The sequence below is a fragment of the Pseudophryne corroboree genome, chromosome 6 (assembly GCF_028390025.1).
Source record: "Pseudophryne corroboree isolate aPseCor3 chromosome 6, aPseCor3.hap2, whole genome shotgun sequence".
NCBI lineage: Eukaryota > Metazoa > Chordata > Amphibia > Anura > Myobatrachidae > Pseudophryne > Pseudophryne corroboree.
The window spans coordinates 337,438,968-337,461,467 of record NC_086449.1 but is presented as its reverse complement, the minus strand read 5'-3'; the positions used below and the strand labels follow the sequence as shown (position 1 = coordinate 337,461,467).

The window sequence follows — 22,500 nt, the reverse complement described above, 5'->3', positions numbered from 1 at the left end:
CCTGCACATGTGCGGAGCAGTACAAGTAAAGATGGTGATGAATCTGAATCTGATGAGGAGGACATAATACAAATTGAGGATTTGTGTGTGAAAGTAGGACAGAATGAGGGGGATATGTGAGTACTATCTGACAGTGAGGATGTTGATGATGATGTTGTTTGTGTAAGTCATCCACTGGTGCCTGCAGTTGTTTACTGTGATAAAAAGAACGCCATTGTTATGACTGGGCATAAGACCAAAAAAAACACCTCTTGGGTGTGGGAATATTTTTACCCCAATCCTGACAATGTTTATGAAAGCATCTGCACCATTTGTGAGGCCAAATTTACCAAAACACACAAGGGCGGTTTTGGCAAAGCCAATCCAAAACCAAAACATGAAGAAGAAAACAAAAACAAAACTAAAAAAAATGGCCAGGCGCACATCTCTAATATAAACAAAGGGTGAGCGCCGAGCCATTTTTTGGGTTTTGGATTTTGGTTAGGATCTCCTTCATGTTTTGGACCTGTATTGGTTTTGCCAAAACTGCCCTTGCGGGTTTTGGAACTGGATTTTTTATTTAAAAAAAATCATAAAAACAGCTAACATAATAGAATTTGGGGGTGTTTTTGTTCCTACAGTATTATTAACCTCAATAACATTCAATTCCACTCATTTTCAGTCTATTCTGAACACCTCACAGCTCACAATATTGTTTTTATCCATTTTAGGCCAAAAGGTTGCACTATGGTAACTGGATGACTAAACTAAGCGACAGCAATGGGCAGCAAACATGTGATTGTTAACAATGTATTTTTAAATGCTGTAATCATCTGTTAAAAATTTTTTAAAATTAGGATCAAGTTCTTCTGTTCCTCAAAGATATCTTTGACATGGAGAAGGTTCGCTAATCATCCGTTAAAAACTATTTTCAAATTAGGATTAAGTTCTACTATTCCTCATAGATATCTTTGACATGCAGAAGGTTAGTTATATTAATTTAATTTAAATTTAGTTAATTTAGAATTAATTTTAATAATATTAATTTGAATTAATCACAATGTGGTGATAAGAAGAATTATGAAAATAGGACAATAAGTTATATCATAATAATATGAGTTATGGACACAGCACCCTGAAATGGATGGAGCACTCCTGGATGTATACTGGGAGAATACAGCACAAAATATAAAAAAAAAAGTATTTTATTTCGGGTGGACTGACAGAACACCCCTAGATGGCCAGAGCAGCTGTAGTCCCTAGATGTATACTGGGATGACACAGCACAAAATATATTAAAAAGATGTATTTTCTTTTGGGTGGACTGACATGGACCCCTAGATGGACGGAGCAGCTGCAGTCCCTGGATGTATACTGGGATGACACAGCACAAAATATTAATTTAAATCAAAATATATATATATTATTTTTTTATATTACACACTGCGGTTACAGTGTCGTACAAATGAGAAATATATGTTATTAGACACTGTGTTTAGCTTCACTAACAGCATCGCAAAATACGTTTATGTGTAGGAAATAATATTCTGCGGTCTGACCGGCAGTGTAATAGTACTTATGAAAATAAAATAAAAATTGCATAGTACACTGGGGTACAGCACAAACTAAAATATATATTTTTTTATTATAATAATTTTAGGCTTTTTGTTTCTAGGTTTTATTATTTTAATTGTACACTGGGGTGGAGCCTATGGATGGACAGACAGATCACCCCTTTCAGATACAGCAGACAGAGAGAGCACCCCTTTATCAGATAAAGCATACAGAGAGAGCACCCCTTTCAGATACAGCAGACAGAGAGAGCACCCCTTTATCAGATACAGCAGACAAAGAGAACACCTCTTTCAGATACTGCAGACAGAGCACCCACCCCACACCAGACAACACAGTACTGAGACGGACACGTCGTCCAGTACAGCAGGTGGTTATAGTGAGAAAAACCGTGCGCACTAAAAGCAGCTTATTAATAACACCTCCTTGAAGGTTCCTTCACCCTTCACCAAAAACGTGTATACAGAATAAATAGACGGAGGGGTTACTTAGCTAGCGCTTTCTCCCAATGTATTCCTTTTTGCTGATTTTTGTCCAATATCGCCTCGTAGTAGAGGGAAATATGCAGATAACAGAAAGAATATATATAGTGAAGTAAAGTTTAATACATTAATTTTTTACACAAACAATTTTCTTAATATGTTAAAACATAAGCAGTAGCCCTTTAAGTGGCAGTTTGACTGGTCCCCAATATATAGGGAAATTACCGGAGATGTTGGAACTGTGACCAGTTCAATTCAGCATTAAAGTCCGTGGGAAAAGATTCCCAGGATATCCCCACAGGCAAGCGGCTGTCCAGGTAAGTCCCCCTATTTGGAGCAGAGTCCAAACGCCAGCAGTCCACCAATGCGTTTCTACCCTCTTAACTAGGGTCTTTTTCAAGGTGTGTATCACAGTGGCTCTGCTTCCTGAAGTATTTAAATCCCGCTTAACCAATCCTTACGCTTCCCTCTCAGATGAACCCTATACATTCATCTACTAATTGTCCCCTGGTTCGTTAAGCTGAGAGCGGGCGTGTTAAAGCACTACGTCACGGGTAGTCATGACTACCATGACTCCCGCTGCATCCGCGTACCGTCGTCGTCCTGGTAACGCGAACTTCCGCTTGCGTCACTTCCGCCCGTCTGGTATCCGCGTTGTCCTCATCGCCCGCGTCTTGCCGTAGTCATGGCAACGCGGGACTCCTCTCTCCCGCTGGTGTGGCTTCTATCAATCCTCTTTGTAGTAGTTAGAATAATACATCTCTGTGCAGTAAAGTCCAGTTTACTATCCATAAGGAGACATTATTCTATACTATTTTAAAACTTCTTAAAGATGTATTCCAATTAAAAAAGGGGCACGTGTCAATTCTAAAGGTGTTTATCAAATCGACATCCAGATGTATCATTCTGGAATAAAAAGTAAGTATTCAGTGTAAAACCCATAAAATTCAGTATAATGATAATAAAAATCAATAAGTCATATAAATAAGAAATCATGCTGTAATAAGATGCTAAACACTTTTCAATAAAATTTATAAGAACCATTTAACTTCGAAGTCGGCATTAAGGCCCTCTGGTTTGAGGGTCCCCAGCTCATATATAGTTTTTATTTCTGCTGTGGCTAATTGTCTATCTAGATCTTTGCGTCTCCAGGAGCCTTTAATATGTCTTAACCCACAAAAACGCTTGATCCCTGACACACAGCTATTATGCTGGACTCTAAAATGTTCCGAAAGGGCATGGGTGGTCAATCCTTTTTTTATATTTCTAAGGTGTTCACCTATTCTTATCTTCAGTGCCCTGGATGTGCGACCCACATACCACAGTCCACATGTACATTCTGCCGCATAAATAACACTCGAAGTATTACATGTGATAAAATCATGAATTTTAAAATTCTTCTTATTAATATCTAGCTCTGTAGTTTTACTACTTTCTGCCTTTATTCCCCTACATCCTAAACATAACACGCACCTAAAAAAAACCTTTTGATTTTATAGTACACATTGGTTTCTTTGGCGGTAATATGCTTTTTACTAAACGGGTTTTGATTGTAGGTGCTCTTTTAAAAATGCACTTGGGATTTTTTGGTAGTAGTGTACCTATTATTGGATCTTTTCTTAAGATCCCCCAGTGTTTTTTTAAAGTTCTCTCCACAGTTTTATATTGACTGTTGAATGTGGTCACAAAGGCCCAATCATATTTTGATCTAGTTTGTGCCTCCGTCTTGTTTTTGGGTTCTAACAATAACTTTCTATCTATATTGGCTACTCGATTCTTTGTATGTTCCAATTTCTCTGATGTATATCCTGAAGCCTCAAATTTTCGTTTGAGTTCCTCTGCCTGTGCTTGGTATACTTCCGTACTTGTGCAATTCCGTTTGAGGCGTCAGGACTGTGGTATGTTGGTCGCACATCCAGGGCACTTAAGATAAGAATAGGTGAACACCTTAGAAATATAAAAAAGGGATTGACCACCCATGCCCTTTCGGAACACTATAGAGTCCAGCTTAATAGCTGTGTGTCAGGGATCAAGCGTTTTTGTGGGTTAAGACATATTAAAGGCTCCTGGAGACGCAAAGATCTAGATAGACAATTAGCCACAGCAGAAATGAAAACTATATATGAGCTGGGGACCCTCAAACCAGAGGGCCTTAATGCCGACTTCAAAGTTAAATGGTTCTTATAAATTTTATTGAAAAGTGTTTAGCATCTTATTACAGCATGATTTCTTATTTATATGACTTATTGATTTTTATTATCATTATACTGAATTTTATGGGTTTTACACTGAATACTTACTTTTTATTCCAGAATGATACATCTGGATGTCGATTTGATAAACACCTTTAGAATTGACACGTGCCCCTTTTTTAATTGGAATACATCTTTAAGAAGTTTTAAAATAGTATAAAATAATGTCTCCTTATGGATAGTAACTGGACTTTACTGCACAGAGATGTATTATTCTAACTACTACAAAGAGGATTGATAGAAGCCACACCAGCGGGAGAGAGGAGTCCCGCGTTGCCATGACTACGGCAAGATGCTGGCGATGAGGACAACACGGATACCAGACGGGCGGAAGTGACGCGAGCGGCAGAGCCGTCTTAAGAGCAGTGTAGGCCCCTGGGCACAGCAATGCACTGGGGCCCCTACCCACCCATCAGCAGTAGGGGTGGGGGGTGCTGTCAGCGGCAGCTATAATGTCCTGCAGGCAGTAGGGGGGTTCTGTCTTCCGCTCAGCATTTAGGACCTGGAGAAATTATCTCTGCTAATTACTCCTTTACTGCACAGATGATGGGAGATGGGGCTGGAGGGAAAGCACTAAACTGTAGAAGGGGACATTGGGCTGAATGAAAGGGCCCCATGACTTTCAGGGTGGTAGGGGATGTTTAATATGCAGGGGAGGGGTGGATAGTGGAATGGGCTTAATATTCATCATTTTCTGGTGGGAGGGCAGCTTGCTTTACTGCATATATCTCCAGTTCCTGGAAATAGATTTCTTAGCTTTAATGGGATAAAACAAACTAGAGAATCCCACCTTTCAGGAGATACTGGGGACTTGGGGATCAGCATTCAGGAACCAGAGCAATCCACCAACAAAATTATAAAATTGCATACCAGGCGTGTGGAGCTGGAGAAGGGACCAGCTGCTGGAAGGCTGATATCTCTGGTTCTGCGCATAGTAGAGACAAGCTTCCAGTGTCCACCAAAAGGGGAGAGTCCCAGCCTTTGGATTATACCCTCAGAAAAACTCTAAGTCAGACAGAACCCAAGATATCTGGCTGGGAAGAACAATTAACAGGCTCGGATGGGGGGCGCTGCTTTGAAGTCGGATATCTCCGGTTCCCCAGGGCCGATTTTCAAAAATCTGGTACCCCTGGAAAGAGGGGACCCTCAGCTATCAGCCTAGGGCCCTTTTACTCCTGGGCCCTTGGGCAAGAGCCCACTGAGCCCATACGAAAAGACGGCCCTGGCAAGCGGAAGTTCGCGTTACCAGGACGACGGCGGTACGCGGATGTAACGGGAGTCATGGTAGTCATGACTACCCGTGACGTAGTGCTCTCAGCTTAACGAACCAGGGGACAATTAGTAGATGAATGTATAGGGTTCAGCTGAGAGGGAAGCGTAAGGATTGGTTAAGCGGGATTTAAATACTTCAGGAAGCAGAGCCACTGTGATACACACCTTGAAAAAGACCCTAGTTAAGAGGGTAGAAACGCGTTGGTGGACTGCTGGCGTTTGGACTCTGCTCCAAATAGGGGGACTTACCTGGACAGCCGCTTGCCTGTGGGGATATACCGGGAATCTTTCCCCACGGACTTTAATGCTGAATTGAACTGGTCACAGTTCCAACATCTCCGGTAATTTCCCTATATATTGGGGACCAGTCAAACTGCCACTTAAAGGGCTACTGCTTATGTTTTAACATATTAAGAAAATTGTTTGTGTAAAAAATTCATGTATTAAACTTTACTTCACTATATATATTCTTTCTATTATCTGCATATTTCCCTCTACTACGAGGCGATATTGGACAAAAATCAGCAAAAAGGAATACATTGGGAGAAAGCGCTAGTTAAGTAACCTCTCCGTCTATTTATTCTGTATACACGTCGTCCAGTACACTCTCCACAGCCAGAGTGAAGATGGCGCCGATCACCAGGGACTTATATAGAATCCAAAACCCGCGACAATCCAGAAAGATGACGTTCGGCCTCGCTTTGAGAGCCAGACTCGTATACCGCCTCGGATATGAATGTTCGGATGGGTTCAGTTCCCCAAGAACCGAACCCGCTCATCTCTAATATAAACTAACATTGACTGCTTGCAGGGCCGGTTCTTGCCCTTGCGGCGCCCCGGGCAAAAGTTAGGGGCGTGGCTTAACATGGGGGCGTGGTCAGTCACGCCCCCCATTTGTAGCGCCGCTGAAAAAAAAAAGAAAGAAAAAAAAAGTATACTTACTGTACCCCGCTCCTGTTTCCAGACCCTGCAGACCGGCGCCGCTCTTCTCCTCGGATCTATGGGAGAGACGTCAGTCATGACGTCTCTCCCATAGCACAGCATAAGCGCTAGAGGTCAATTATGACCCCTAGCGTCTATGCCACAATGCTGTGCGGTGCGCGATGACGTCATCGCGCACCGCACACCAAAGGTCCTCTCCATGAAGGGAAACTAGACGCTTAGCGTCTGATTCCCTTCAGAGCGGGGGAGGACCAGCGCCACGAAGGGAAACCAGACGCATAGCGTCTGGTTCCCTTCTCACAGCGGGAGGGGGGGCACAGCGGGGGGACACTGCTGGGGCGCACACTGACAGTGGAGGATCTTGCCATGGTGCGGCGCCCTCCGGATGGCGCCGGCGCCCTCCGGAAGGCGGCGCCCCGGGCAAAAGTCCTGCTTGCCCGTGGCAAGATCCGCCACTGACTGCTTGCTACCTACAGCCGACTGCACTGACTAATTAAGGCTATAAATGCAACATATGGTGTAGCTTAAAGATAGAGCTTCATTTGCTGCTTATTTCCTATTTATGAAAGGTCTGCAAGTATTTGTGTTGATACTATAACAATCTCACAGCAATTACAGCGAGAACAGCATGATTCTTGTATAATTGATATATATATAATTGTTTTGAAGTCATAAAAACAATAAGCTGATGTAAGGATATTGTAAAGATTGGTATATATTTTTTATCAAATATTAAAATTACATTTTAACTCCTCTGCACATGTTATATCTGCCCCACCTGCACTGCACATTGTTTTGCCCATTAGAGAAAAATGTTGCTGCTGCAATCAGGTCTGAATTACGCTTGTTGGATGTTGTCCTATTGTTGCTGGTTGCAAAGGGGTCCCCATAACAGTTCAATCTTCAGGGCCCCAAAAATGTAGGTCAACCACTGCCTAGATTCTCACTCATTTGGTTAACCCCTCATGGTGTGTCTACTATAATGCATACTTTTGTGTCATCTGCAAAAAGGCATACTTTCCTTTCGATACCATTTGCAATGTCCCTAACAAAGATATGGCCCAAGTACACATTCCTGAGGTGCACCATTTGTAACCTTTCCCTCCTGAGACTGCACTCCATTTACTACAACTATCTGTTTCCTATCCTGCAACCAAGTTCTTATCCATTCAACCATCTTAGAATCCAAACCCATACTGTTGAGTTTATTTAGCAGTCTTCAATGTGGAACAATGTAAAAAGCCTTATTAAAGTCTAGATATGCTGCAGTTTTTAGCCACCCAGTCAAAAAAGTCAGTAAGATTTATTTGGCATGATCTTCCTACCAGTAAATCCATCCTGTTTGGGATCATGTAAATTGCTGGATTTGAGACATTCCATAATTCTTACTTATGTTAGTGTTTCCATTAATTTCCCTACTGGGGAAAATGGGGGCAGGTTGGCACCATTTTCAGGAGTAGCCGCTGCCATGCAGAAAATGGAGGCGGCCTGACTGCCCTCGCAGCCAGGCTGCGGAGGTAGGGGGCCTCACTTATTTAGTGATGTGTTCGCAAGTGAATTGCTATTGCATCACTGACCGTCATTAGCATGCTGGGCGCCCATGCTGGGCGCCCATGCTCTGTGCTGCGCGGCTCACAGCATGCGAGTGATAGCAGTTGCAGTTTTGCTTTCTTAGCAAAACTGCAACTGATGCTGATTGATGGCCAATACTTATCTTTGTCCTCATTATTTTATTTTATTTTGCATAGTCTGCTTATATTTCCTAAAGGTCATCTTTTTTGCTTTCACACCAGTTGATACAGTACCTCTTTTGTGAACCACACTGGCTTCCTTTTCCTTGTGCTTTTCCTAACCGTTTTGATACAAAGGTCTCTTGCTTTTAGTATTGCAGTTTTTCAATTTAACCACCTCTCCTGCACTGCTTCCAAGTTCCTCCAATCTGCCAATGAATCACTTACACATCTCCCCATCTTACGCAAACCCCTAGGTTTGCTACCACATTTACGTCTGATATTCTGTCCCCATTTGTATTATGCCAAATATTGCATCTTGCATGTGGGCTCCCTCACCAAATACTTGAGGGTTCTCCCTGCAAGGAATTTAGAAAGTCCCCACTTCTAGTAACATAATGGTAGCTGGAGGGACCTGGCAGGCAAAGGGATGCAGTGCAGGTAGGCGCCAGGAGTGAAAGGCGCTCAACCCACTCTGCATCCCTGTGCTAAGTTCCCCTGCCCTGCTGATGCCGGCTGCTGCGCCTGTCAATCTCTATGACAGGCAGCGGCGCCGGCATAATGAAGCCTCCTCTCCTCCTCCCCTGACACAAACAGTGTGCTGGGCGGGGGGGCGTGGCCGGGCTGGCAAACAAGGTGGCTGTGTGCTCGGTGCGCTCCTGCCTGCTGTGCTCCCCTGCTGCGACCTCCACAGTGTGCTGGGCGGATCTAAAAGGGGCGGAGCTTCACGGGAATAAGGGGCAGAGCTACACGGGACCAGGCTGCAGCCTGCATCACAGAAGGACAAGTTTCCAGACTTTTTTATGTAAGTGGCTGGAAAGAGTGTGTGTGTGTGTGTGTGTGTGTGTGTGTGTGTGTGTGTGTGTGTGTGTGTGTGTGTGTGTGTGTGTGTGTGTACAGTGGGGGTCATTCCGACCATCGCACGCTGCGCTTCATCCCAGCCGCGCGATCGGGTCGGAACTGGGCATGCGCGGCAGCTGCATTGCACAGGTGCGTCATTGCCCGGTGACAGCCGTCGCCGGGCAGCGACGCTGCGAGTGAAGAAAGCGGTCGCAGTGGTGACCGCAAGAAGATTGACAGGTGTAAGGCGTTCCGGCCCATCAACTGACCGTTTTCTGGGAGTGGTTCGGCGAATGTAGGCGTGTCCAGGCATTTGGAGGGCGGATGTCAGACGTCAATTCCGGGACCTGCATCACTGGATCGATCGCACGGGGTAAGTAACTATTACCCTGGTCTAGTTCTACACAAAACTTTTTTTGCATAGCAGGGCTGCACAAGCATTCGCAGCCTTGCTATGCAGAAATACTCTCCCCCATAAGCGGCGTCTAGTTGATCGCACAGGCAGCAAAAAGTTGCTACGTGCGATCAACTCTGAATGACCCCCAGTATGTACATGTGTGTATATGTGTATGTGGTGTATGTGTGACTGTGCAGTATAATGTGTGTAAGCGTTACTGCTTCAGGGGGCATTGCGTCTTGTATAAGCATCACTGGTACAGGGGGCGTTACGTCTTGTATAAGCATCACTGGTACAGAGGGGCATTACGTGTGTAAGCATCACTGGTACAGGGGGCGTTACGTGTGCAAGCGTTACTGGTACAGGGGGCGTTACGTGTGTAAGCATCACTGGTACAGAGGGCGTTACGTGTGTAAGTGTCAATGCTACAGGGTGCGTTACGTGTGTAAGCGTCACTGCTGAAGGGGGCGTTACATGTGTAAGCGTCACTGGTACAGGGGGCATTACGTGTGTAAGCGTCACTGGTACAGGGGTCGTTACATGTGTAAGCAGCACTGGTACAGAGGGGCGTTACGTGTGTAAGCGTTACTGGTACAGGGGGCGTTGCGTGTGTAAGCAGCACTGGTACAGGGGGCGTTACGTGTGTAAGAGTTACTGGTACAGGTAGCGTTACGTGTGTAAGCATCAACGATACAGGGGGCGTTACGTGTGTAAGCGGCACTGGTACAAGGGGCGTTACGTGTGTAAGCGTTACTGGAACAGGGGGCGTTACGTGTGTAAGCGTCACTGCTACAGGGTGCGTTATGTGTGTAAGCATCAACGATACAGGGGGCGTTACGTGTGTAAGCAGCACTGGTACAGGGGGCGTTACGTGTGTAAGAGTTACTGGTACAGGTAGCGTTACGTGTGTAAGCATCAACGATACAGGGGGCGTTACGTGTGTAAGCGTCACTGGTACAAGGGGCGTTACGTGTGTAAGCGTTACTGGAACAGGGGGCGTTACGTGTGTAAGCCTCACTGGTGCAGGGGGCGTTATGTGTGTAAGCGCCACTGGTACAGGGGGCGTTGCGTGTGTAAGCATCACTGGTACAGGGGGCGTTACGTGTGCAAGTGTTACTAGTACAGGGGGCGTTATGTGTGTAAGCGTCATTGCTGCAGGGGCGTTACGTGTGTAAGCGTCGCTGGCACAGGAGGCGTTACGTGTGTAAGCGTCGCTGGTACAGGGGGCGTTACATGTGTAAGCGTCACTGGTACAGGGGGCGTTACGTGTGTAAGCGTCACTGGTACAGGGGGCGTTGCGTGTGTAAGCGTCACTGGTACCGGGGATGATACATGTGCAAGCGTCACTGCTACAGGGTGCGTTATGTGTGTAAGTGTCACTGCTGCAGGGGACGTTACGCGTATAAGCGTCACTGCTTTAGGGGGTGTTACGTGTGTAAGCATCACTGCGTCTTGTATAAGCGTCCCTGGTACAGGGTGCGTTACGTGTGTAAGCATCACTACTGCAGGGGGAAGTTACGTGTGTAAGTCCCACTACTACAGGGAGCATTATGTGTATAAGCATTATGTGCGCTGTACCTTTGTAAAGTACGGGAGGGCGCAAATTTATAGTTTGCAGGGAGGCGCCGAACACCCTAACACCGGCCCTGCTGGCAGGTGCATGAAAACAGATAGAATCTGCTAGAAATGTTTGGTGGACACTTTTTTTTTTTTTAAAATATGTTTATTAGTTTTTCCACATAGAGACATAAAGAGAGAAAAAGGCAGAGAAACAATGCAGTACAAAGTGCATGTAAAATGCTTATACTTATGGATTACATAATAGGCAACAAAGGTATGGCATAGTATCAAACATCACCACTACCCCTGGTGTTGTGTATAGGAGTGAGCAGTGCAGAGGACCATATCAAAGCATCAGCAGTGATGAATATAAACAGCAATTTAGGCCTTTAATATATTATGAAAGAAAAACTGCACATTATCACATATGTAACAAACCAAAATCAACTAGACAATCATAGAGAAAAAGAAAGAAGAAAGAAAGACAACAAAGACATGGATAAGAAGTGTGAGGGAGGAGGGGGGGGGGGGGGGGTTGCAGATGCCTAAAGAATATTCATCATACATGATAAGGCACATTCCTAGGGACTGTGGGGATCAAATCGCTCAGTATCAAGGTACGGAAGCGAGCATCACCCCGGTGCCGAAGGTGGATCATCACCAATAGGGATACCTAGTCTGCGTTAAGAATCCCAACTAAGGGAATCAAACAATTTCAGTATATGAGTTCGTTGTGGGGGTAGAAGAGAGTCAATGTATAGTCCCCATTTCTTATAAAAGCGCAAAGCGTTACGGTCAAGGTCTGGGAGAGTGGATTGGCGTTCAAAGTATAGTGTATTAGTAAGTAAAGACTTGAGGTTACCTAGGGAGGGAGAGGTTCGATATATCCAATGATTCAGAATTAACTTTTTCCCCAGGGTCAATAGTACATATAGAAACGGAATGTAGTATGTCTGGGATGGATGTAAACGCCAGGTTGTAGTATTAAGGCCGAGGAGTGCCGCTGGATCCACAGGGAGAGAGATCCGGAAGGTGGATTTTATATACCACACTACTTTATTCCAGAATCGTTTAATTTTCGGACAATGCCAAAAGTTATGCATAAAGAGAGCATTTGGTGCTTTACATTTGGGGCAACGACCAGAGTCTGTAGAGACCATATATTTGCGTTGTCCCGGGGCAATATATGCCCAATGTAAAAATTTAAAGTGGATTTCCTGAAGCTGGGCAGAATGCAGGGCTTTCAGTATAGCAGGAAGGGGGGAGAGGAAGCACTCCACCGATGGGTCCCAGGACCACTCACTCGACCATTTTGACAACATGGGGGGCCAGAAAACCTCCGGCTTGCCGGGCAACAAGTCCCGGTATAACCAGCATATCTTGTATGAAAAGGTAGGTAACGTGACCAGCAGGGCGGACAGAGGATCCTTTCTCCGCTCGTGCACAGGAGGGATGGGGAGAGTTTGTACAAAATGGCGTACTTGTAGGAACATGAAGAAATCAGATGAGGGCACACCGTGTCTCTCGGCTAAATCCGCGAATGACAGTACATGGCCACCCGGGTCAAACACATCACGAATGAGGGCTATGCCCCTAGATTTCCATGTGAGGAATTTGGTATTATCAAGGGGAGGAGTGAAGCAGGGGTTTCCGCACAATGGGATAAAAGGAGAGTATTCTGGGTTGCGATGTAGGGCCTTGTTAATGGCCCACCAGGAGCGATAGGCGTCCCAGAAAAGAATATTAGGGCGTACCATTGGTGGGAGCAAAGCTTTCGGGGTATGTAGCAAAGCCCTTAGGTCGTAAGGGTGTACAAGGCCCTGTTCCATGTCATAATTAACATATGAGGAGGTGCCCCTTAACCAATCCGAGATATACCTAAAGTTCGCGGCCTGGAAGAAAGCCAAGAGGTCTGGGACAGCCAAGCCACCCTGGGCGCGGGGGAGTTTAAGTTTAGGTAAAGAAATCCGAGACCTCTTGCGATTCCACAGGAATTTGGAGAACATTCTATCACATTCTTTTAAGTCTTTAGTAGGGGGCTGGATAGGAATCATCTGGAGTAGATAAGAGATCTTGGGGAATACAATACTCTTCAAAATAGCTACTCTTCCTAGTAGGGACACAGGAAGAGATGACCAAGTGGATAGCAATTGGGAAACTTTGTTAAAAACAGTGGTATAGTTGACTGAGTATAGGTCTAAGATATTCACAGGGATATATATACCCAAATATTTAAGGCCTAAGGTGTTTCTCTTAAATTGAGTGAGAACTGGCACCGGGGGGCGCTGACAGGCAATCGAGTTGAGTGGGAAGAGTTCAGACTTAGAGGCATTAACGCGATATCCCGCAAAGGCACCAAACTCAGAAATAGCCAGCATGATCGGCGGGACAGAGGTCTCAGGTCGTGAAATAAAGAGGAGCATGTCATCTGCAAACAAACTCACACGGAGCTCATGGTCATGAACCAATACTCCGGAGTATTCTGGGAGATGACGCAGTTTAATAGCCAGGGGCTCTATGGCGATAGCAAATAAAAGTGGGGAAAGGGGGCAGCCCTGCCTTGTGCCTCGGTGAAGAGGAATAGGAGCCGACAAGTAGCCATTACACATGATGCGAGATGAGGAGGGGGAATACAAATTACGTATCATGTTGATCAGGTCCAGCGGAAACCCAAATTTATCCAGCGTCGTGTATAAGTGATCCCAACTGACAAGATCAAACGCTTTCTCCGCGTCCAGGGAGAGGATGTATTGGGGGTCAGGGTCTCCGCTGGAGTGTAACCAGGTGGCCGCGGCAAGAACTTTACGGATATTGTTAGTGGAGTGTCGGCCTGAGATGAAACCAGTTTGGTCGGGGTGGATAATGGAGGGGAGTAATCCCTTTAACCTATCTGCAATAATTTTCGTAAATAGTTTATAGTCAACGTTGAGCAAGGAGATGGGGCGGTATGAACCGGGGAGATGGGGATCCCTTCCAGGTTTGGGAAGGAGACGTATCAGGGCTTCGTTAAAGTACAGAGGAAGGGAATGGGAAGATAAAATGTTATTAAATACCAGGGTCAGAGGATCCAGCAATTTAAGTATGAGCATTTTGTAGAATTCCCCAGAGAAACCATCGGGTCCAGGTGCTTTCATGGGCTTAAGATGTTTAATTGCCGCTTCCACCTCCTGGGTAGTAATCGGCAAGCAAAGATCCCCCTTCACCGATGTTGATATTTGAGGCAAGGAAACAGAGTCCCAGAAAGAAGTTTTAGCTGCTTGATCGAGGGGAGGGGGGGGAGTAAATGTCAGTATAAAATTCTGAGAGGATCTGCGCCATGTCCACAGATCTGGTAGCCAACGAGCCATCGTCTCGTTTCAATGTCTGGATCACCGAGGACGGCACTGAACCCCGCAGAAGATTTGAAAGGAGACGGCCCGTTTTATTGCCGTACCTATGAAAGCGGTGATTTCTGCTAAATGTATGGCGGTCGCCCATTAATGCCAGTACAGCACCAAACTGAGACTTGCAATCTAAATATACCTTCTTTGAGGCAGGAGACGGGCACTGTTTGAAGTGTTGGTAGGCATCAGTTAGGCAGCGTTGGGAGGTTTTAAACTCAGAAAGAAATTGTTTCTTTCTTGTGGAGGTATATTCCACAAGCCTACCGCGTATAACCGCCTTTGAGGTCTGCCAGAACAATAAGGGATCAGTTTCAGCAATACTTGCATTATCCAGTCTGAACTCCTCCCAAAATGCTTCCAACCTGTTCCGAAATTGTAGGGAAGAGGTAAAGGAAGTGGGGAAACGCCAGCATTTAAAGGAGCCATAGTCTAATGAGGTGGTAAGGGAAACCCAAACTAGGGCGTGATCAGAAAGAGAAATTGTTTCCATCTGTGCTTCAGTATTTTGGGGAATCAGGGAATCTGAGAGCAATAAGAAGTCTATTCTGGACAGTGTGCCGTGAGCAGCCGAGAGACACGAGTACTCCCTGTCAGTGGGATGAAGAAATCTCCAAGCATCAGTCAGATGCAGTTGTTGTGCAAAAAAGGTGACACCTAGGGTAGGAGGGGAGCGTGCACGAGCGGAGGAGTTCGAATCCATATAAGCGGAGGCCACAATATTGAAGTCTCCGCCCACAATCATTGGACAGGGCATAAACGGGCACAGTGTTGTTATGAGACTCTTAAAAAAAACTTTTGAATAAGAGTTTGGAGCATACACAGAACATAAAACATATTTGGTATTATGAAGTAAAATTTCAAGTATTAGGAATCTACCAGCAGGATCGCACAGGGAAGTAATGACTTCAATATGCAAGCTACTTTTAGCGAGGATCAATACACCCCTAGCCTTAGAAGAATAGGGAGCGTCTGAGAGTACCTGCCAGCCCAAAACACCCAATTTTTGGGCCTCTGGGGTGAGAAGGTGCGTCTCCTGTATAAACACCAAATCCATATGTAATCTATTTAAATAGAGCAGGATCTTCTTCCTCTTGATAGGGGAGTGGATACCCCCAACATTCCATGTGCCCACCTTAATAGAAGACATGGGGCTTTAAGTAATAAGTAATCATACAGGAAGACATCTTACAAACCCATAAGCAGTGTAGGGTGGGAAAAGACACAAGAGGAAGTAGGGGAGGGGGAAGACACAAAGATAGTAGAGACATAGAGATGAGAAGAAAATATTAGACCCACCGGGGGGTCCCACAACAATATTCGTGTAACAACTTCACGGTATTATAATTAAAGTAATAACCAAGGGCAGCAAGGAGGGCAGTGCTCCTAGCCAGCAACCACTATAATGGGCAGCATAGGGGATGGGGGGGGGGAGAGGGAGGAGGGTAAGGGGAGGGGGAGATAGGGAGTGGAAGGGGGGAGGGGGGGGGAGGGGTAAGGGATATGAGTGAGCGGTCAGAATGACATCAGCCTACCCCTAAATGGATGGGCAAAACAGGCATCCAAGCATATAGAACTATATAAAACTGGAAACAGGCATATAGGTATACATTGCTTAGAGGAAACTTATGTCACTTTAAGATTATATATACATCACCCAGAAGACCACTGAGGGATTAGCGAGAAGGTCCAAATAAGACTAACAGAGGAACTTATAGTCCACAGGGTGGGGATGAGAAATAAATGTATGTCGAGGGTGACTAAGTCCAGGCAACAATGAAGCAGGATAGTTACAGGGCAGTGTCTGTAAAAGACGGCTATTTCGGCACATGGTCGGAGGCTTCGGTCTCCGAAAGATAAGCGGCAGCATCCTCCGGGGTGTGGAAGTCCTTAAAAGACGTGCCATCGAAAATCCTCAGGCGTGCAGGGTAGAGTAGAGCAAACTTTCGGCCCTCGTGGGCTAATTTTGAGCATGTGGGAGAGAACGCCTTTCGTAGCCTGGTAAGCTCCGGGGAGAAGTCCTGGAAGATTAGTAATTTGGCATCTTCCCAGACAAGGTCTCTTATACGGCGGGAAGCAGACCACAGGGCCTCTTTATGGAGGTAGTTAAGACACCGAAATAGCACAGCTCGTGGTCGGTTGGATGCAGCGGAGCGACCAGGGCCTGTTCTGTGTGCACGTTCTACCACAAGATCCGAGCAAATATCTTGAATTCCAAGGAGGTCGGGAAGTGTGTGTCGAAGGAAGTGATAAAGAGCTTGGCCCTTAATCGTCTCTGGGAGCCCAATGAGCCTGAGATTTTTTCTGCGCAATCTATTTTCTAGATCGTCGATCTTAGACCATACCATGTTTTCTGATTTCTGCAGTTTAGCGGAGATGTCGGAGAGTTCAGCGATTTGCTGAAAATTTTCACCAGCAGTATGTTCCACTTGTAAAACACGCTTGGATAGTTGTTTATACTGGCTTTTAATATCCAGGACAGCTTGCTGTAGTGCAGCAGCATGCAGCTGTGCTTGTTCTTGAAATAATGGCTGGACAGTCTCTTTCACCGCTCTAACAATGTCCTCATAGGACAAGGAATGCCCCGGGGTAGAGGAGGGCAGTAACGAGCCTAGGGCAGCGGACCCAGCAAGGGATGGAGAGACGCTGGGCACAGGGGCCAAGGGAGGAGCTGAGGTAACCGCCGTTCGAGCTCCGGTCTCCAGAGAAGCCGCGGAGGCCATCTTGGAAGCCGAGCCGCGGCTTTCAGATTTGGCCCGTGGAGGCTTTCCCTGCATCGTGGGAGCTAAGAATCGGTCCATAGAGGGGGGCCGGATGTACGGGGAGCGGGCTGGTGTGAGTGACCGCTCAATGGACGCCCAAAGCGGGCGATATGTTAGAGGTCAGTGGCTGCAGGCACCGGAGCTTCTAAGCAGCGTGTCACTCCATGCGGTGCCGGAACCGGAAGTCTTGGTGGACACTTTAAGCAAGATTTAAATTTAAGCAAGAGTTAAATGGATTCTGGGAAATCTTTGCCTGTGCACTGAATGAGGCAGAGGTCATAAAGTCCAATTGTGCTGGCAACTGCAGTGAGCTGTGGCCAGAAAGTAGCCTGTGCTTCTCAAAGGAGTACCCCTATGACACAGGAGTGTTAAACCAGCAATGTCATTTTTTATCGCGCATACAGATGTAGTCATGCTCATCTTACTGCCATGCAGCATGTTGCATCACGGCATCAGGGACGGCCCGAAGCCAAATTATTTGATAAGCGAATAAATACTTTGGCGCCTACCTAAGCACTTTTGCGTGTGCTGAAGGCACGCTTGAAAAAATTAAGGAGGCGTGGTCTCATTGTCAAAGCCCAGTTGTAGTGCCCCTTACACATTTGCCCACTGTATAAGTGCCCCTTACACATTTGCCCACTGTATAAGTGCCCCTTACACATTTGCCCACTATATAAGTGCCCCTTACAGATTTGCACACTATATAAGTGCTCCTGACACATTTGCCCACTGTTGAAGTTCTGCTTACATATTTTGCCCAATTTAATACTTCCCCTTACATATTAATCTAATCAAAGTACTGTATTACCTGATATGCCCCCTGTGCCAGGAGGCTCGCAAAGCAGTCAGTGGTGTTGGTGCCTCCGCTATGCCCGGCACCACACTATAGTACTAGAAGAAGAATCACAAAATAAAACTACCGCTCTTAGTAGTCAGATAGCAAGGGCTTCTGGGAGTGGTAGTTTATTTTGCATGTACAGTAATGTGAAGACTTTCAAAATAAACTACCGCTCCCAGCAGCCCTTGCTGTCTGGAAACAAGGGATTCTGGGAGCGGTATTTTATTTTATTGTTCTTCACATTACTGTAGTGGGGTGTGCTGTCGGACATAGCGCGGCAGCGCCAACATCACTGCCTGCTCAGTGAGTCTCTGGGCAGGCGCTACATATCAGGGGGTATCAGGAATGGCCAGTGTTACACATATCACTGGCGCAGCTGAGTAGGGCACCCTCCTTTTTTGGTGCGCCTTACTCAGCTGCATAACCAGCATATGTGTAAACCAGCCCTGCACGGCATGCTGCATGGCATGCCTGGCAGCGACTATTCGCAGCTGGCGATTGCTTCATTATTTTCTTTAGGGATTAATGGAGCGATCACTGGCTGCGAATAGTGGCAGCCTGGCACGCCATGCATCAAGTCGTGTTGCAGCATGTTGCATCGCAGCAGAGATGAGCATAGCGGAATACCCTGTGGGTATGGGTCCTTGGTAGCCCATCATATTGCTGTAGGAAAGTTGTGATAACTCAAGACGAGATGTTTTGCATCTCCCTCCATTAAGCAGAAGCATTAGGAGCACACCTAATGCTTCCTTCTTTAGATAGTAATCAAAAAATAAACCAAGGTAAATGGGCGCCCGTAGCCTTCAACCCTATGGGAACTTCCTAATGCTGCACAATTTGGCGAAAAGGGGGAAGGTTGCTAACCCCCAAAAAACGAAATAAGTAGAAAAAAACAATCTGTGCGCAGATTATTAATAAAACAATTTATATTTAATTGTGATCCTGTTGCGCACAGATTGGTTTTTTCTACTTATTTCTTTAGATAGTGGCTCCTACTCTTGTTGCAAAAGAGATAAAATTGGTGCAAATGCTATGCAGCACACAAAATTGACAACCATAAAATACAGACAGCTTTGCAGTGACCACCATACAAAACAGACATCATCGCAGTGATTGTCATACAGCACAGTCAGCATCCCAATGACCATTATGTAGTACATACTACTTGGTCCTCCAAATATTTATCGCACTGAATGGCGTACCACACAGACAGCATGTTTGTGTCCACCCAGAGGCGGCACAACGCCTTGCACACCCGGTGCGGCACTGGCATAAAAAGGGGCGGGGCTTCGCGGAGGGGGTGGGGCTGTGCTGGAGGGGCAGGGCTTCGATTCCCGACCCCCGTTTTTCGTCACTTGGGGGGTTCGGGAGGAGCGTGCTGCATCTTGTGGAGTGCTGTATGTGCAGTGCCGGCTCCTGCTCAGTGACAGGAGTCGAGTGCTGCACATAATGTAACAGTGCAGCACTCTGCTCCTGTCACTGAGCAGGAGCAGGCATTTTGGTGTCACCCCTCGGCAGGTGGCACCCGGTTGCGGGCCGCACCCCCCTTGTGACGCCACTGTGTCCACCATCCACACAGACAGCATCCCAACGTCTGACATACCACACAGACAGCATCTCAGTGACCACCACACAGAGAGTGTACTCCGTATTGCACAGACAGCATATTAGTGACCACCATACCAAACAGACAGCATTCCATTTACCACAGACGGCATTCCAGTATCCACCATACTGGATACTGGTACAGCATTTCAGTGACTACTTTACCACACAGACAGCATCCCAGTGACTGCCATGCAGTACACTGTGCACATAATGTATATTAAGCTGACAAGGTCTGCTGAGTCATTCTAGACTTGCATATCCCTAGCCTGGATATTGATTTCAAGGAGCAGTACTCTGTCCGTGGGCTTTGTTCTGCGGACTGTATAGAGACTTGCAGCAGAGGATGGCTGACACTGACCTGAAGACAGTGATTTTTTTAACACATCTACAATCAACTGAATTGCCCCCTAAGTCTTTGTGGTCACATTCATTCCTACTGTATGAGGATTACATATCTACAGGGAACTGAGGCCACGCTGGCCATATGTTGCGATATGCACCATGTTGCGGTGCATGTGTAGTATGCTGATTGTTATCGAGTGAGGAGGTGAGGCCCACAAAGTGGGGAAAGGAGAGCATCATACTGACCAGAGGCACAGGCAGTGAGTGTTTGTCTAGCAGATGTTTGTAAGAAGAAAAATGTCCCCGAAACGAAAAGGTGTGGGGGGATCCGACACTAGCCAGGAAGGGAAGAAGTACCTAGAGCCAGGGAGGAGACCGCCAGGGACGGGCGCCACACTGCACTGGTTACGTACATTACAGTGCAGGTCTGTTACGTCTATTAATCACATGGAAACGGCACTTTCCATGTAATTTTCATGAACTTAAGTAAAAAGGCAATTTATTAAGCTAATAGCACTGTGTGTATCCTAGATATCTAATACGTTAGTGTGTCAGAATTGGAGCACATGGCAGTGCTATACTATGTTCAGATGGAGTTAGGCTGTGCCCACCCAGATATTGGAAGAGGGTCTAGTTTCCATTGGGACTATTCTGGGGAATATGGAAGCCCTAGTGATTAGCAAGATGAAAATTAAACGATTTCTTCAGATCAACCTCTACTGCCACTAATCTAATAGAATTTGTAAATCATTCCTTTCTATACAAGCATATGTGCATGTTTTGCATTTATAATTGGAAAAACAAAAACCTTCTTGCACACAGGCTTGGACTGGCCCACAGGGGTACAGGGGAAACCACCGGTGAACCCCACTGCCTGGGTGCCCACCTCCTGCTTTAAGGATCAGGTTCCAGACTATGCACTTGAATTATACATATGTTACCTTATACAGGACTATGGTGTATTCTCTACAGTGCATTGTTGTTATTAATCTGGTACTGTACATTATCATGCAAGCAGCAGCTGAATTTACTGTATATATTTATGAAGTGGCCCAGCCAGGGCCGGTGCAAGGTCTCTATGCACCCTAGGCAAATCTCCAGCCTAGTGCCCCCTAACCTGAAACACTACCCCCCCCCCCCCCCCCCCCAGGGAAGATGCAGGTGGCCACTAGGTGGGCTAGGGTAGATTGCATTATTATACATATGCAGAAAAAAGAAACAGCACTCATGGACTTTTAGAGTGAAAAAGTATATTTTTGTGACTTTGTTCACAATATACAGTACTTTTACTTTCAAATCCTTGAGTGATGACCGCTCTTTCTGCCTATGTATACATGCTAGCTGGCATGTTGCCAATTGTACAGGACACTGAGGCCAATGTCTGTCTGTCTGTCTATCTATCTATCTATCTTGTATACATTGCTTCTGTATATGGGGTCTGGTGGGATATTTGATTGTATGTGTATACATACATACAGTATTATATACATATATTTGTATGCTCCTTATTGTGTTCCATCCCCCCATCTGTAAGTTGATTACTGCCCCCCCCCCCTCCTCCATATGTACTGTATTATACCCCAGTGCCTGTGTTTCCCGATTATGCTGTTTACAAGAACAAACCACCCACCAGGCTGTAAGGTGTGTACTGACTGTGGTCCTGCAGAAACCCCCATGGGTTACTTACCTAATAGTTGTTTCCTTGTTTTCCCTCATAATTGTCATGGTTCCTCTCACAGGCGGAGGCATTACAGCGACACTGCAGGTGCAGACATGTAGTCAGGTGCTGCTTGCTGCTGAAGAGTTGGGATCCAGGGGCCTGCATCAGGACTATGAGCAGCGGCCGTGGGGGACGCCCCTTGGGGAGCCATAGTTACATCCGCCTCCTATGTGCATTCATATGACATGACGTTACACTTGTTAGCACGGAGGAAGCGCTGAGGCACTCTGTAGTACAGCCTGATGGTGACGGCTGCACCTAATTAGACCCGCAGCAGCAGCCAGCGCAGTGTAAGGCCGCACACAGAGTCATCCTTCAGTTTTTTGCTAGAGGAATTTAGTGGCGCCCCCTAGGAGCCGGCGCCCCTAGGCAGCCGCCTAAAGCTGCCTAATGGTAGAGCCGGCCCTGGGCCCAGACGTTGCACTCTCTAATGCACAGGTTCTCAAACTCGGTCCTCAGGACCCCACACAGTGCATGTTTTGCAGGTCTCACAGAATCACAAGTGAAATAATTAGCTCCACCTGTGGACCTTTTAAAATGTGTCAGTGAGTAATTAATACACCTGTGCACTTGCTGGGTTACCTGTAAAACATGCACTGTGTGGGGTCCTGAGGACCGAGTTTGAGAACCACTGCTCTAATGGTTAGTCAAACCAATGAGGTGGCAGGCCACACCTCCTCTGTAGACTGGCCACACCCCTAAACATGGGCCCCTGCCACTGCATCTCCCTGGTGGGCCCTACATGCCCCAGTCTGACACTTGTACAGATGCATACATGTCCAGTTATAGCTATACTAACTGCAATTTCAGCACAACAATTACAA

The 22,500-nt window shown here is 46.2% G+C and overlaps 1 protein-coding gene across 2 annotated transcripts in view; it reads right to left on the bottom strand.

Moving 5' to 3' along the window:
- The window catches only part of ISLR2 (immunoglobulin superfamily containing leucine rich repeat 2), an 80,384-nt gene that overhangs the window by 53,017 nt on the left and 4,867 nt on the right, over nt 1-22,500 (bottom strand). The gene's annotated exons all lie outside the window — the stretch shown is intronic.